Source organism: Meriones unguiculatus (assembly GCF_030254825.1).
Source record: "Meriones unguiculatus strain TT.TT164.6M chromosome 13 unlocalized genomic scaffold, Bangor_MerUng_6.1 Chr13_unordered_Scaffold_44, whole genome shotgun sequence".
Classification (NCBI taxonomy): domain Eukaryota; kingdom Metazoa; phylum Chordata; class Mammalia; order Rodentia; family Muridae; genus Meriones; species Meriones unguiculatus.
Window position 1 is genome coordinate 2902729 of NW_026843651.1, and position 17115 is coordinate 2919843.

The following is a 17115-nucleotide window of genomic DNA, read 5'->3' on the forward strand; positions in this document are numbered from 1 at the left end:
CTCACCTGCCTCCTCAGAGAAGGGGATCATCCCCTCCCCTGTGTCCACCCACCCACACCACCATATCAAGTCACATCAGGACACAGTGCATCCTCTTCCCCTGTGGTGTGGCAAGGTAGCCCCGACAGGGGAATGTGATAGAAAAGCTAGCTTGTGGGTCAGGGTTCATTCATATGTGTGTTGGTCCTGCTGTGTTTACAAGGCCTTGTTACCCTTGTCCTTCATTCCCTTTGGTGCTTACACTCTGCACAGAGTTCCTTGAGCCCTTGGGGGGGAATTGCTGGAGACATCTCATTTAGGGTGGAATGGTCCAAGGCCTCTCACTGTCTGCGAATCAACTGGATGTGGGTCTCTGTATTTGTTCCCATCTGCTGCAGGAAGAAGTTTTCTATGATGGCTGAGCAAGGCACCAATCTGTGAGCATGGCTGTGCGCCTTTAGCGCAACTATAGCATTTACATTTCTCTGATGTCCTTGGCCTATGTAGACTCATGCTCCTGGCCACCCAAGCTGTGTTGGCTCAAGGTTCCTTTTCATGGAGTGGGCCTCCTGAAACTCAATCAGATATTAATTGGTCACTTCCATGAAATTTGTGCCACAAGCACACCAGCAACTCTTGTAGACAGGTTACCATTGGAGAGTGAAGGGTGTATGGCTGGGTTGGTGTGTACTTACCTCTTTAGGTGGACTGTGGTGAATGTTAAGGGGAACGCGAGCACCCACAAGCATGCATGCCATGTCTTCAATGTCTTATGTATTGTTGAAAAGCAGGCACTTGAGAACAACTATAAAGTTATGTTCCAAGAACCTGACACTTGGTGGAAATTAAACTTTCAGGAGTTAGCATGGCACCTCTTCATTTTCCTAGTTCCTCATTCTGTATCCTGTCATTTTCAGGTATTTCAGACCAAACAAAAAGCATCTTTTCAGGCTGGAAATGGGCTGTAGTTTTCAGGTTAGATATAGCAGTAGCATAAAATTTGGTCAGTGGTGAACTATACTTATTTGTATGCATTATCAAAAACATCTAGATTATTGCAACATGTTTATATTCATGAATGGACTTATATGTATTACAGGGATTTTATGTAGATAATTCACAATATGATTGCTGAAAACTCTTTCAAATATTTACTGTTATTTCAACCATTTCCTTCTTTTATATTTATCCTCCTTCATAATTAGAGTACCTCCCCTGGTTTATCCCAATGGCATCAATTGTACCTGACGTTGTATTGCTTCCCTACCATGCTTTCTTGTTTCTACAGTTATTCCATGGTGAATACTCACAAACCAACATTTGGAGCTAGATGCCCCAGAGTAGAGAATGAAAGATATTTGTCTTCTGGATATGGATTACCTAAATTATGTTTTTTTTACTTACATCTATTTATATGTATGATATTTATCATGTTAAACATATTTATGAGTTTCCATTCCCTACCTATTGTGAACAGAATAGCAATGAAGGTGACTGAGCAAGTATTTGTAGAGTGGGATGTTGAGTCATTTTTACGTATGTCAAGGAAAAGAGAGCTGAGTCAGGCAGCAGATTTATAATTTCTGTTTAGAAAATTCTCTACTCTAATTTCTGGAATGGCTCAACTGTTTAAAAGACACACCACCAATCCCTTTTCAGAAATTGATTTTCATGCTTGGTCTATAGAAGAATCTCAGATATCACCCAAAGCCCTGTATATAACAGGGCTAAACACTCCCTAAAATAAAAAAGAAAACAAGTATTTGTTCATGTACCATTTATCTCAATTACTTTCATGTAATTACAATTTGAATATATATATATATTGTCCAAAAATTAAAAAATAACATGCATAATTTACTAAAATGTGTTTTCAGCAGGAGCTTCTATTCTAAAATAGATTGTGATTGTCCAACAAAATGAGGGGCTCTTATTTTTGTTTAAATATACATTTAAGAAAAAGTTATTTAAAAGTGGGTAAATAATTTAATTTTAGTATACTAATGGGTTTTATTAGAAAAAAAGAAAACTAATACATCATAATGATCAATTTTTATTTGCTATTTTTTGTTTTTAATACATCTCAAAGAGTTTTTATCAGGTCGTAAGAGAATAATGTAGCACTTAGGGAAGAAGATGCACCCCAGCAGCCCTGAACTAGAGGCCAATATGGAGAAGACCTCCACAGCCATGACGGCTTTGCCCTTGGTGCTCTGGTACACAGGGATGAAGATGACCCAGACACTGAGGAAGACCAGCATGCTGAATGTCAGGAACTTGGCCTCATTGAATGTATCAGGCAGGTTCCTTACCAGGAAAGCCACAGTGAAGCTGCCTAAGGCCAGGGTCCCTAAGTAAGCCAGCACACAGTAGAAGGCAGTGACTGAGCCCTTGTTGCATAAAATGATGACATGAGCATGTTCAGAGTGTTCATCTGTGTCAATATAAGGAGGTGAGGTTCCCAGCCAGACTGCAGAGAGAATAAGTTGGATCAGGACACAGATAGGGATGACAGCATTATAGATGCCTGAGACAAACAACCTTCTCATTGTTCTTCCTGGTTTCATGACCCTAAAGGCCAGAATTACAGTTATAGTTTTTGCCAAAATGGTGGAAATAGCCAAGGTGAACACAAGTGCAAATGTTATTTGTTGCAGTGTGCAGGTGGTTGTGTTTGGGCGTCCAATGAAGAGAAAGGAACAGAGGAAGCAGAGGAGGATGGAGATGAGCAGGGTGTAGCTGAGAGTCCTGTTATTGGCCTTAACAATTGCTGATTCTCGGTGTTTCAGAAAGACTCCCAAAACTGCAATTGTGCTGACAGAGACGCACATAGCTGTGCATGCCAATGCCATGCCCAGAGGATCCTCAAATGAAAGGAAGGTCACTGCCTTGGGCAGACAGTTGTTTCTCTCAGGGTTTGGGTACTCATGACTTGGGCAAGTGATGCACTCCTGCTGGTCTGTATGGAGAAATTGGATCAACATTTCACCTTATATAAATATCTATTTGTTGCACATTTAAAGTGCTTTCCAGTGATGTGTGTATTCTCGTATATTCTGCTTCCTGTTACTGCCAAGTACATGAAAACATTATAATTCACATTTGTACTGTTTATCTTGTTTAATTAAAAATAAGCTTTCTTCCAAGCAGCTTATCACTGTTTCTCAAGGACAGTGAAATCTATTTTACTCGTATTCAGATAAAGTAATACTGTCAAGTGAGCCTTCAAATCTTTTTTTACACTTTGAGTTTCTAAGTATGTGTACATTGTATTTTGGTGACATCAATGTATAAAAACACTTCCTTGTTTCCATCATCATGGGTTCTTCTCATTTTTCTTGTTACTCACTGTTTTAGTGTATATTTGTTATCCCACTCCTATAATTTTTCTAAGGTAATATGGGAATAAGTTAGGTCTCCCCTCCATGACCTATGGAACAGTTCTGATTTGGTGGTAAATATATAACCCTTGCATCAATAAACTCCAGCTATAATCTCAGACTAATAATTACCTATCTCAGCTGTGGAAGTTTCAAATAAATTTCTTTTCTTTTTTTTTTTTTTTACTTTTTCTGACTTTAATTTTTATCCTCTTGGTCTGTGGTACTTGCTTCAATAATATGTCTTTTCACTTTTCAAATGCACAATCAACAAAACAAACACATTAATATTTATATATTTATGCATACATATACATACATCAATTAATACAATAAACAATACTAATCACAGAAAAAAGAGGTTATCAATTTGAGGAAAGGCATGAGAGGATACTCAGAAGGAACTAGATGAAAGAAAGGGAATGGGAAAAAGAAACATAATTTTATTTGGTTTAAACAAGTATTAAAACTAAATCTCATAACCACATTTAATTGTTCTATTCTGGTGTAATTACCATTCATTGTTTTTTGAATTTTGTTTTTTAATTTCACCTCATCTTTTTTGCATTGGTTCTTTATTAACCAAAACAACACCTCTGGAATTTAACCTAAACCTTGTTGTATATATTACTATCTTAATGCCTAATACAATATAGAACCCACTATCAGTCACAAAACACATTGAACACATTATGATAATTATATTTAATATACTGACACATCCTATATATTACATAAAATGTATATTGAAGATAAGGTTTCTAATTCATTTATTACAATTTATTTACTCTGTATCATGGCTATAGCCCCATCCCCTCAATCAAGGACCATGCATGGGGAAGACCTAGACCCTCTGCTCGGATGTGGCCCATGGCAGCTTGGTGTCAGTGTGCATTTCCTAATAAGTGGAACAGTGGTTGGTCTCAGTGGCTGGCTCTTTGATCATCTTCCCCTGGGTGGAAGCCACAGAGGAGGACATTGCAGCCTGTCCTGGTGAGACCTGATGAGCTGGGGTGAGATGGTATGGGAGGAGGACCTCCCCTATCAGTGGATTGGGGGAGGGACCTAGGGAAGGAGGAGGGAGGGAGGGTGAGGCTGGAGGGGGATCAAATAAATTTCTATAGTCTCTGACGTCCTTTGACTCAGGATAAGACTCTTTGTATTTCATTATTAATTCCAGAATAATCCTGGGAATTGTTCTAATTTTCACTCTTGTTCTTCCAGTAATATTCTGAAGACTGAAAAATGACCTGCATGTTATAAATACCATAAATCTACAAAAATGTTAAATCACAAAGGGAGAATGACAGAGCCATATTCACTGAAATTGTTGAGAGTCATGAGCCAGTATAGTTGCTTGGTGCTATTCCAGCAAAGCTGAGATTGTTACAATTGTTCTATCTCTAACTTCTATTTTTTTTAATTGTTTGTTGCATTACTGGGGATTTTCTGCACTTTGATTCAATTTCTGTTCTTTTTTTTCTACATAAAAATTATGTCTGAGTCTTTTTTAATTAGGCATTTTTAATTATTTATAGTTTATTCACTTTGTACCTTAGCTGTAGCACCCTTGCTCATGCCCTCCACATCTTCCCACACTCATATCCTACCATACCCCTCTCCAAGTCTGCTGATAGGGAGGTCTTCCTCCCCTTCCCTCTAACCCTAGCCTATCAGGTCTCATCAGAGCTGGCTGCATTGTAAGGGGAACAGGGACTGCCTCTGAATTAAACTCAGTGGCTGGCTCTTTGATCAACTCCCCATAACAGGGAGCAGCCTTACCAGGTCATAGAGGAAGACAATGCAGCCAGCCCTGATGAGACCTGAGCCTTATGAAAATACTAAACTTAACTTTATCTGTCCACTATTTGAAAATCTTCTTTATGCCCTGGAAACTGTTAAGCAGAGATAAGCAGATAGAGAGATGAGACCATTATTTCAGGAGTTTTCTTGCGGTATGTGCCCCTAAACAGTATATTGGTGCAGGGTAAACAAAGGCAATATGCATACCCTGAGAGGCCTGGAGATTCATGTATAGGTTTAAGATCTTTTATTATAAGCTTAGAGCTCCCTGAAAATGTAGTTTAAAGATAGAAGGTCACATAGGGTACACTCCTGACAGAATAAAACTTAGTAAATAAGATAGATTGACTTAAATAAACTTTTTCTAGTTTGTAGCATAAATAATGATACATATAATAAAAGAAGATATTTCTTTGTATTTGCTATGCATAAAAAGACCAGTTAAAATGTTTTTTTTTTTTTTTGTTTCTCTGGACTGCACTCATACTGCAAACAATACTAGCTTAAAAGCAGGCTTTCACATATTAAATGTGTTTTCTGTGAAGGAGACATTCTTTAGATTCTTTAAAGTAGAGTTATAGGGCTAATAATGATAATCAAATATGTTTTGTGTGTACTTTTTAAGTTGTAACTGAACTTTTATCCCTGGATAATGAAAAAAATCAAACATCCATTCTGTACCACTTGTATAATCATTAATCTGTGTTTGTACTGTGAAACTTGTATAAACAAGAAGAGCCTTGTCAACAATAAGTCAGAGCCAAAGAAAGGTCTTAATGTTATAAGTCAGCTGCTAGATTCCACTGACCACATCAGCTGACTAACTCCCTCTCATCGTTGACCCCTCATCTGCTCTCTGGAGCACCCTGCAGGCAAAAACCTCTCCTTTCCATGCTCAGGATTGCCCCACAGAAAGGCTCCTGGCACAAGCTCACAGAGAATGAACTGCCAACTGTAAAGCATGCATGGGACAGATATGGGATTTCTGCACATATATAATGGTTGTGCAGCTTTGTCTTTATGGGAACACCTAAGAGCAAGACCAAAGCTTTCTCTGACTCTTTTGTCACCTAATTTGACTGCCTTGTGTAGCCTCAATAACAGAAGTTGTGCTTATTCTTATTGAAACTTTATATGCCAAGGTTGGTTGATATCCATGGGGGACTTCTTTTTTTGGAAAGAAAGGGAAGAGGGTACATTGGGTTGGGAGGTGAGGTGAGAGGGAGGGTCTGAAAGAAGAGGTGTGAACAGATGCTGTAATAGTACACAAATTAATTAATAATATAATAAAAATAAATAATAACTTTGTAATAGAAATGAGTGAAACAGAAACAACGAACACAATACATAGAAGTAACCAAAGGAAGAGCTGTCTCTTTCTGAAGATAAAGAGAATTGACAGATCTATATCTCAAGTAAATTAAGGAAAAAATAGAGTACTCAAATTAACAGAATCGGAAATTACAGAAAAACATCACTGCAGAATTCAACGAAATTCATAATATTCTAAGGAAATATTTTAAAACATACTATATTCTAGTCAGCTTAAAAATGGTCATGAGATAGATAAGTTTTAGATTTGTCCAAGCAACCATTAGTCAAAGATGAATTCAATAATAATTCAGCAACCTAAATAGACCTGAATAGACCCAAGTGTAAATTCAAAAAATTACAAAAGGCTCCCGCCAAAAAAGAAAAGGATGAAAGATCAAAACAAGGAGAATCCAAGATGGTGGAGACAAGTGTGCACCTTATCTGAGGGGCAGAGATGCAGAGACTCTGAGACCAGTGTATGGACAGGTGGCTAGATCCAGAGCATCAACTTTGCTGCTTCTTGTTCTGGACAGGTCATCCAGGAAATGGAGTCCATCTGATCCAGGCCCTCTGTGGCCTTCTCACAGAATCAGGAGTAGCAAAATTTGGGCCACCTGCCCCTTCATATACTCCAGTGAGTTTGAATCCCCATATCCAGGGACTGTTTGCTCTAGAAGCCAGACTTTGGATCCCTCCTACTCCCTGTAGGGCAGGTTCAGGTTTACTGGGAGAGCATCTAAGACACCAAGCCACTGTTCTACTGGTCACCCTGTGGACACCATGTGAACAATAAAATTACAGGGATGGCAGGTCCAAGAAGGCAGAGCTCAGAGGAATCTGAGTACAGGGAGCACAGTTTGGGGCAGGCCTGTAAGCGGCAGCCCAGCTTTGTTCTGAGGAATCCCAGAGACACAACCTGAGGCACCTGCACCTTGCTAATGATGACCACCAGTACCTGAACTCCAAAGTTTATTGTTCAGTGCATGCACACCCTTGTCCTTCAATTCACCAGTCCCTACATGTTTGTGTCCATTCACTGCCATGTGCCCTACCCTTCAAGATGCTGGCATCTGAACTGCCAGTATCTATTCCTGAGCAACTGTACATTTGGCATCTTCCTGAATACTACTCTAAACTCCAAAGACAGGAGGATCCACTCTTTGGTATACTTTTCAGGAAGAAACGGGTAAGTCTACAGAGAACTAGATGGCCAAAGGCCAGCATAGAAACACAGTCAACAAAAACTGGGACATCCCAGCTCCACCAGAACCCACCCCTGAGAGCAATGGTTATTCTAATACAGCTGAAACACAGAAAAGGGACATTAAATCTATGTTTATGCAATTATTATAGACATATAAAGAAGAAAAGAACAAATGTCCCAAAGAAATACAGGGAAATAGAGGGCAAACAGAGAGACCATCAAATATAAGAAACCACAAACAGGTGAAGGTAATTATTAAAATTATTCAATTCTTGGAAATGGAATTTGAATCAATAAGAAAACACACAGAAAACCCTGGAGATGGAATACGTAGAGAAGAGATCAAGTACCACAGAGATAAGCAGCACCTACAAAATACAAGAAATGGAGGAGAGAATCTCAGGCATTGAAGATACAATTGAAGAAACTGATTTATCTCTCAAAGAAAACATACAATCAGAAAAGTTCAAGGACGCCATGAAAATGTGAGACCTAAGAACAATAGGAATAGACTAAACAGATGATTCCAGGCTCCAAGGTGCAGAATATATTCTTAATAAAAATCATAGAAGAAAATTTCTCCAACCTTAAGAAAGAGATAACCTTAAACATACAAGAGGCTTACAGTACACTAAATAGACTAGAACAGAAAAGAAAATTCTCTTGCCATAAAATAATCAAAACAATAAATCTACACAATGAAGAAAAAATATATCAAAAGCACAAAGGAAAAAGATCAAGTGACATATAAAGGCAGACCTATTAGGACCACACCAGACTTTCCAAGAGCATATGAAACCCAGAAGACCCTGGGGGGATGTCATGCAGAAGCAAAGAGACCACAGATGCCAGAGCAGACTACTGTACTCAGCAAAACTTATATTCAACAGAGATGGAGGAAACAAGACATCCCATAACAAAACTAAGTTTAAACAATGTCTGTGCACTATCCCTGACTTTGAGAAGGTACTAGAACGAAAACTCCAACTCAATGAGATCAACTACACCCACAAAACACACGATATAGATAAGATCAGAAGAAAAATCAAAAGAAAACAAGCAAATAAATACACTATCTGCAATAACACCACAATAAAAGGAACTGAAATTGATTGATGACTAGTATCTCTCAACATCAATGGAGTAAGCAATCCAATAAAAAGACACATGCTAACAGAATAGTTATGAAAACAAAATCCTACTTTCTGCTGCATACAATAAACACACTTCAGCCCCAAAGATACACACTACCTTGGAGTAAAGTGCTAAAAAAAGATTTTCCAATCAAATGGAACCCAGGAGTAAGTGGCACTACCATCTTAATATGTAATAAAATAGTCTTCCAAATGAAATTATTCAAAAGAGAAGTGAAGGATACTTTGTCCTCATCATAGAAAAATCCACCATGAGGACAACAATATCTTGAACAACTATGCCCCAAATAGAAGGGCACCTGAATTTGTAAAAGAAACATTATTAAAACTTCAACCAAAACTCTACCAGGGAACTCCTACAGCTGATAAACACCTTCAGCAAAGTGGCAGGATACAAAATTAACTCAAAAAAATCAGTAGCCCTCCTGTATACAAAAGACAAAAGGGCTGAGAAAGAAATTAAGGAAACAACACCCTTCACAATAGCCACAAATGACATAAGGTACCTCGGAGTAACCCTAACCAAGGAAGTCAAAGTCTTGTATGGAAAAAACTTCAAATATATGAAGAAAGAAATAGAAGAAGATATGAGAAGATGGAAAGATCTCCCATGCTCATGGCTTGGTAGGATTAACATAGTAAAAATGGCCATCTTACCAAAAGCAATCTACAGATTCAATGCAATGCCCATCAAATTACCAACACAATTCTTTACAGACCTGGAAAGAAAAATTCTCAACTTCATATGGAATAACAAGAAACCCAGAATTGCTAAAACAATCCTCTACAATAAAAGATCTTCCGGAGGTATCTCCATCCCTGATCTTAAGTTGTACGATAGAGCAACAGTTTTAAAAACTGCATGGTACTGGCATAGAAACAGAATGGTGGATCAATGGAACCGAACAGAAGACCCAGAAATAATCCCACACACTTATGGACACCTGATCTTTGACAAAGGCGCCAAAACCATACAATGGAAAAGAGATAGCATCTTCAATAAATGGTGCTGGTCTAACTGGATGTCTACATGTAGAAAAATGAAAATAGATCCATACTTGTCACCCTGCACAAAACTGAAGTCCAAGTGGATCAAAGACCTCAACATAAAACCAGACACATTAAATTGGCTTGAAAAAAAAGTGGGAAATACCCTAGAACTCATTGGTACAGGGGAAAACTTCCTGAACAGAACACCAACAGCACAGGCTCTAAGAGCAACAACCAATAAATGGGACTTCGTGAAACTGAAAAGCTTCTGTAAAGCAAAGGACACCATCATCAAAACAAAGCGACCACCTACAGATTGGGAAAGAATCTTCACCAACCCTTTATCTGACAGAGGACTCATATCCAGTATATATAAAGAGCTAAAGAAGCTGAAAAGCAGCAAACCAAGTAATCCACTTAAAAAATGGGGAACAGAGCTAAACAGAATTCTCTGTAGAGGAATACCATATGGCAGAGAAGCACTTAAAGAAATGCTCAACCTCACTAGCCATTAGGGAAATGCAAATCAAAACAACCCTGAGATTTCACCTTACACCCATGAGAATGGCCAAGATCAAAAACTCAAGTGACAACACATGCTGGAGAGGTTGTGGAGAAAGGGGAACCCTTCTGCACTGCTGGTGGGAATGTAAACTTGTACAACCACTCTGGAAATCAATCTGGCGCTTTCTCAGACAACTAGGAATAGCGCTTCCTCAAGATCCAGCCATACCACTCCTGGGCATATATCCAAAAGAGGCTCAAGTACACAAAAAGGACATTTGCTCAACCATGTTTGTAGCAGCTTTATTTGTAATAGCCAGAAGCTGGAAACAACCCAGATGCCCCTCAACTGAAGAATGGATGCAGAAATTGTGGTACATCTACACAATGGAATATTACTCAGCAATGAAAAATAAGGAAATCATGAAATTTGCAGGTAAATGGTGGGATCTGGAAAGGATCATCCTGAGTGAGTTGTCCCAGAAGCAAAAAGACACACATGGTATATACTCACTCATATAGACATACAACATAGGACAAACCCACTAAAACGTGTGCATCTAAAGAAACTAAGCAAGAGAGAGGACCCTAACTAAAATGTCCAATCCCCATCTGGAACGGCAAAGAGGATGGACATCAGAAGAAGAAGAAAACAGGAAACAACCTAGGAACCTACCACAGAGGGCCTCTGAAAGCCTCTGCCCTTCAGACTATCAAAGCAGATGCTGAGCCGGATGGGCAACTGTTGGGCAGGTGAACGGAATTTTAGGTAAGAACTGGGAAATAGTAAGAGCTGGAGAGGACAGGGTCTCCACAAGGAGAGCAACAGAACAAGAAAATTTGAACACAGGGAACTTCCCAGAGACTCATACTCCAACCAAGGACTATTCATGGAGATAACCCAGAACCCCTGCACAGATGTAGCCCAGGGCACTTCAGAGTCCAATTGGGTTACATAGTAATGGGAAGAGGGACTGCCTCTGACATAATCTGATTGGCCTGCTCTTTGATCACCTCCCTCTGGGGGGGAGCAGCCTTACCAGGCCATAGTAGAGGACAATGCAGCCACTTTTGATGTGAACTGACAGACTAAGATCAGAAAGGAGAGGAGAACCTCCCCTATTAGTGGACTTGGGGAGTGGCATTCAAGCAGAGGGAGGAGGGAGGGTGGGATTGGGAGGGGAGGAGGGAGGGACTTATGGGGGGATGCAGAATGAATAAAGTGTAATTGATGAAAAATTTTTATAAAAAGGGAAAAAATAATTTCAGAACCTTAAATGACTTTCAAAATTGGAGGAAAACATGGAGTTAGTCAATGGGCATGGAGCACGTGTCACCCCTGGGGGCAATGGTCTCGTGAACCTACTCAGACCTCGGACACCACCACTGCTAGTTCTAGAACTGACGCAGGATGTTCCAATGAGGGGTTAAGGCTTCTCATAATATTTCCTATAAGCCCACACCTGTTTGTTTATATCCCATTTTTATTCATTATTAGCCAGATAGAGCCAAGTAATTGTGGTAATGATACTTGTTTTTTTGACCAATGCTGGAATGCTAGTAAATTTAGGTATGCCCTGGTTACTCGCATGCCTCACTGGGTGCCTGTGCCCATTGATGCCCCTCATGCTATGACTCTCTTCAGACAGAAAAGGGATCTTTGAACTACAGCCACCATTGTTACTACCATCTCATTGGCGGCTGTTGGAGCTACCACCAGGGCATTAGCCATGAGTCATACTGGGCAGACTGCTCAGACCCTGAATAATCATTTAGCCAATGTAGCTCATGCCTTAGTTGTACATAAAGGAATTAATGCTCAACTAAAAGGAAGCTTGATTGTGGTCAATCAGAGGATTTACCTCTTGCAGGAGCAAATTGATACCCTATGGCAAATCGCTCAACCTGGCTGTCAATGAAAGTATGCTGGACTTTGTGTCACTAGCATACAAGATGAGAATTTTTCCTGTGCTGCAAATTTGTCTAAACAATTGTTGAGCTATATTTTAGGTCATTGGACTGGAGAATTCGATACTACGATGGAGCAGCTGAGAGTGGCCATTGTCACAGTAAATTCTACCAGAGTGGACGCAGGACTAGCCACAGGCTTATCAACATGGATTGCTGCAGCCATGAATCATCTGAAGGAATGGGCGGGCATGGGAGCGTTAGCAGGCCTTCTGGTGTTGGTCTCCTTGGTTTGCCTGTGGTATATATGCAAGATTAGAGTCTCACAACAGTGTGATGCAGCCATGATCATTCAGGCCTTTACAGCCATTGAAGCAGGACATTCTCCCCAAGCATGGTTGGATACCATAAAAAGCTAAAATGATACACTCAGGATGTGAGGCTAAGCACTGCACTCAGGGTCAGCCGCTTTGGACCCAGAGAAGAGCATGTCTGATTGCATGCGGGTTGATGCCCCAGGTCCCGCCTCTGAGAAAAAGGTATCGGACGGGTCTGATGCTCTTTGGGTGGATGACACCTAAATGAACATCAGTACAAAGTCCCTATTTATTTCTAATATCAGAGATCAGACCTCTACTCTTGCCTGATGTGTCTAAAACAAAAAGGGGGAACTGTAGAGAGCTGCGGAATGCTATGCCTTAAAGATGGAGCTGGTTTCTGCCTTCCACCTTCCCGATGGTGAGTGCTCTCTGTCACGAACAATTCCACATTTGGCTAAGGCTGAGGATCTGGCTTGCTTCCATGTGTGTGGACCTATCTGCATTGTACACGTGGCACGCCTGGGTTGGCTACCCAGAGGCTATTTAAGCTGTGGACTGGCTTTCCCCAGGGTCCGAGGATTGTTCAAGGTTCCTGAATAAACTGCATTGAAAAAAAAAAAAAAAAACTTCAACCACATATTAGTCCCAACACAGTAATAATGGTAAACTTCATCACCTCACTCTCACCAAGTGACAGATCATTGTCACAGAAGCTAAACTGTGAAATAATGAAGCTTATATAGGTCATGAATCAAATACCTAATAGAAGTCCTCAAAAATGGTCACCCAGACACAAATATGTCTTCTTCTCTGCAAATCAAGGAACTTTCTCCAAAATTGAACATATATTCAGGCAAAAAACAAGTCTTAACACATACAATAAGACTGAAATAATCCCTTGGATCCAATTACAGAACCATGTAAATCTGGACCATTCTAAATCTGGACCTCAACAATGACAGAAAGAGCAAAATGCCTACACATACACATGGAACCTGAACAATTCTACTCAATAACAGGTGTCATAGAAGAAATAAAAAAGTAATTAAAGATGTCCTAGAATTCAATGAAAATTAAGGCACAACACACCCAAATATATGGGATACAATGAAAGCAGTGATAAGAGGAAAATTCATAGCACTAAGTGCCTTCATATAGGAATTTGAGACATCTCATACAAACAATCTAATAACACGACTGAAAGACCATGAATAATACAACAAGATGTAGACAGGGCCAAGAGGAGTAGAGGGCTGGAAATAATCAAATTCAGTGCTGAAATCAATATACTAGAAATGAAATGATTCAAAGAATCATTGAAACCAAGAGCTGATTCTTTGAGAATATCAACCAGAGAGACAAACTCTTAGCCAAAGTAACTAAAAGGCAGAAAGACACTATCCAAATGAACAAAATAAAAAAGGAAAAGGGTGATAGAAGGACAGAAATCGTGGAAATCGAAGGAATCATTAGGTCTTACTTCAAAAGTCTATACATCACAAAAACTTAATATCTATATAAAATGGACAATTTCCATGGTAGATTCCACTTAGCAAAGTTAAATCAAGATCAGGTAAATAAAACATCCTATCTTCCCCAAGGAAATAGAGGAAGTCATCAAAAGTCCCTATCCAAAAAAGCCCAGGGCCAGATGGTTTCAGCTCAGAATTCGACTAGACTTCAAAGAAGAGTAAATACAAATAGTCTTCAAACAATCCCACAAAATAGAAATAGAAGGAACATTAACAAATTAATTTGATGAAGATGCAGTCATGTCACAGTCAAGACCCAAGAAAGACATGAATTTCAGACCAATTTCCGTGATGAACAATGACACAAAAAACTCAGTAAAATACTCTCAAAACAAATACAAGAACACATAAAAGATCTCATCCACTACTGTCAAATAAGCTTTATCCCAGGCATGCAGGATTGGTTCAGTCTATAGAAATCCATCAATTTAATCCACCACATAAACACACAGAAGGAAAAGAATTCCATGATCATTTCCATAGATTCCAAAAATCCAATGCTTGTTCATGTATAAAATTTTGGAGAGATCAGGGTCACAAAGCACAACCTAAACATAGTAAAGTCAATATACAGCAACCCTATAGCCAACATTAACCTAAACAGAGAGAAACTCAATCCCAACTGAGGACTTCTATTAGGTATTTAATTCATGACCTTTGTAAGCTTCATTATTTCACTGAAATCAGGGATAAGGCAAGGCTCTCTGCTCTCTCCATATCTTTTTAACATAGGAATTGAAGTCATGTGTCACTCTGCAAGGAATTTAACCTATGATAGCATTAGATCTCAGAATATAAAGAATATTTAATTTTCAACATTTGATCATTTCTAATAATACATAAAAATTCTGTTTGTATTATGGTTGTCTAAGGATTGGCCTTTATAATAGAATAAATAGTAGATTCTCACCATTATATTAATGTATTTTCCTTCTGACTTTTTATTTTCTTGTAAAAATTTTCATTTTAAAAATAATATAATTACCTCACTATGATTCTTCTTTTTCATTTCTCTAAACGTTCTCCTGGACCCACCTTATATTTATTCACTCTCAAATACATAGCCCCTTTTCTCATTAAATACGTTTCTCTTTGTGTGTGTGTTTGTATATAACAATGCAACCTGCTCATTCCATATGATGTTACTTATATATGTTATCACACAGTTGACCACAACCCTAAATAGGCAGCCATGTTTTCATTTACAAAGACTTGCTTTTTTCCTATTGTTGATACTGAAAATGACAACTGTGTTGTAAATGCAGTTCAGTTTCTTGTACATTCAGAAACAATCAGACATGTAGTTTTCCTGGAGTTACTTTGAGGCAAGAATCATTAGGCTTGTTAAACACAGAAATACAAATAGATCCTGGACAGCTGGAGATCTCATATTTAATGGGGAACACTGCAAGAGCTGGTACACTTCAAGAGCTAAGATGGCCCTTCCATGCACCAAAAGGCAGGTTTTTAAAAGTAGGGAGCATATGACACAATAGCATGAGATTTGCTACTCTAAACTTCACACATTGTGTGGCTTCAGCAATGATTAATAATGGATTAAGGGATGAATGTTAGAGACATAGGGAACAGCACTACATTATGACACCAAAGTCACTTCTTAACTTTCCCCCTCTGCATTCCCAAACATTTTGAGTAAAAGTATTATTTTTCTACCTGTCTGGTTGGAAATGTGCTGCTCTGGACAAAATGCACAAGAAAAACAGCAGAAAGGTCTGTCTTTTTGTAGAACTTTCCAGAATCCTGGACCACAGCTCTGTGTACATACAGATTGAGGAGTCTGAAAGCAACACAGAAAAACTGGTCATGATATTGAGCATCAGTTTAAAATAGTTTAGGCTAAATACACATAACCTATGAAAATTGTATTTGTTTATGAGGAACTCTGAGGTTTTAATGTGGGAATGTAGAATGTAGATTTAAATTTACCATGCTTTTCAATACTAAATGTTCAACATCCCTTTATGTGACCAAACCATGACTCATTACTACCTAGCCTGTGTGAAATGTATGGGGCATCAACATATTCTCTTCTGTGATGCAGCCAGCCAGAACTCATTTTATTGTATGAATATTGGAACAGTTTGTTTTTAAGACAAGAATCCAATCATACTTGCCTCCAGGCACACTTGTTTCTACCTTTATATTTCCAGTCTTGTAGTAACACCCATGCACTCTGATTCAGCTGCAAAAAGAAGTTTAATTTTCTCATGAAAATGGTTTGGCCATTGGTGAATTATAATCTGTTACTGTGACTTTTACCCTTGACTCCCAAAGCTAGTGATTGTTCTTTGCCTTTCTTTTCAAAGGTTATTGTAGTCATTAAATGGGATTTCAGCAGTTGCATTCTTAGATAATCACATAATTAATAAAATTCTAATGCAATTTTAATTTGTTATATATTAGAAATTTTGTAGGAGAGAGAATATTTCTATCTTAGACCTCTTTTCTGCCTTGGTTTGGATTCAGTTTCTGTCTAATATGTACATATTAACAGTAATGTGTTTCTGGATAACTGGATCAGCTGTTAAGAGTGCATACAGCTCTTGCAATGAAATATGAATTCAGTAACTGACACACATTTTGGACAGCTCATATGCATTGTTTACAGAAATGTCTTGTGTCCAAATCCATAATTTATTGTTTATGCTAGCTCACAACATTGTGGAATTATTGATATGCTTGACCATAAGTTGTGTGAATGGAAGAATGCTTGAGCATCAGCTAACCTGTATAATTAACATATGTGAAAATTTCATAAGTTTGTGTGCATGTGTATGTTTACATATAGAAACACTCATACATACCACTATATCACCATGAGCTCTCAATTATCCATTCACTGCATTATGAACAAACACAAACATTCAAATTCAATTCATCTAATTCTAGATAAGGAATTAACTGACCTTATGTGTTCATTTGTATGTGTATTTATGTATATATAAATATATGTAATTCTAAAATATTGGTTCATTTCTGATTTAAAGTAATCAAACAGAACTAAAG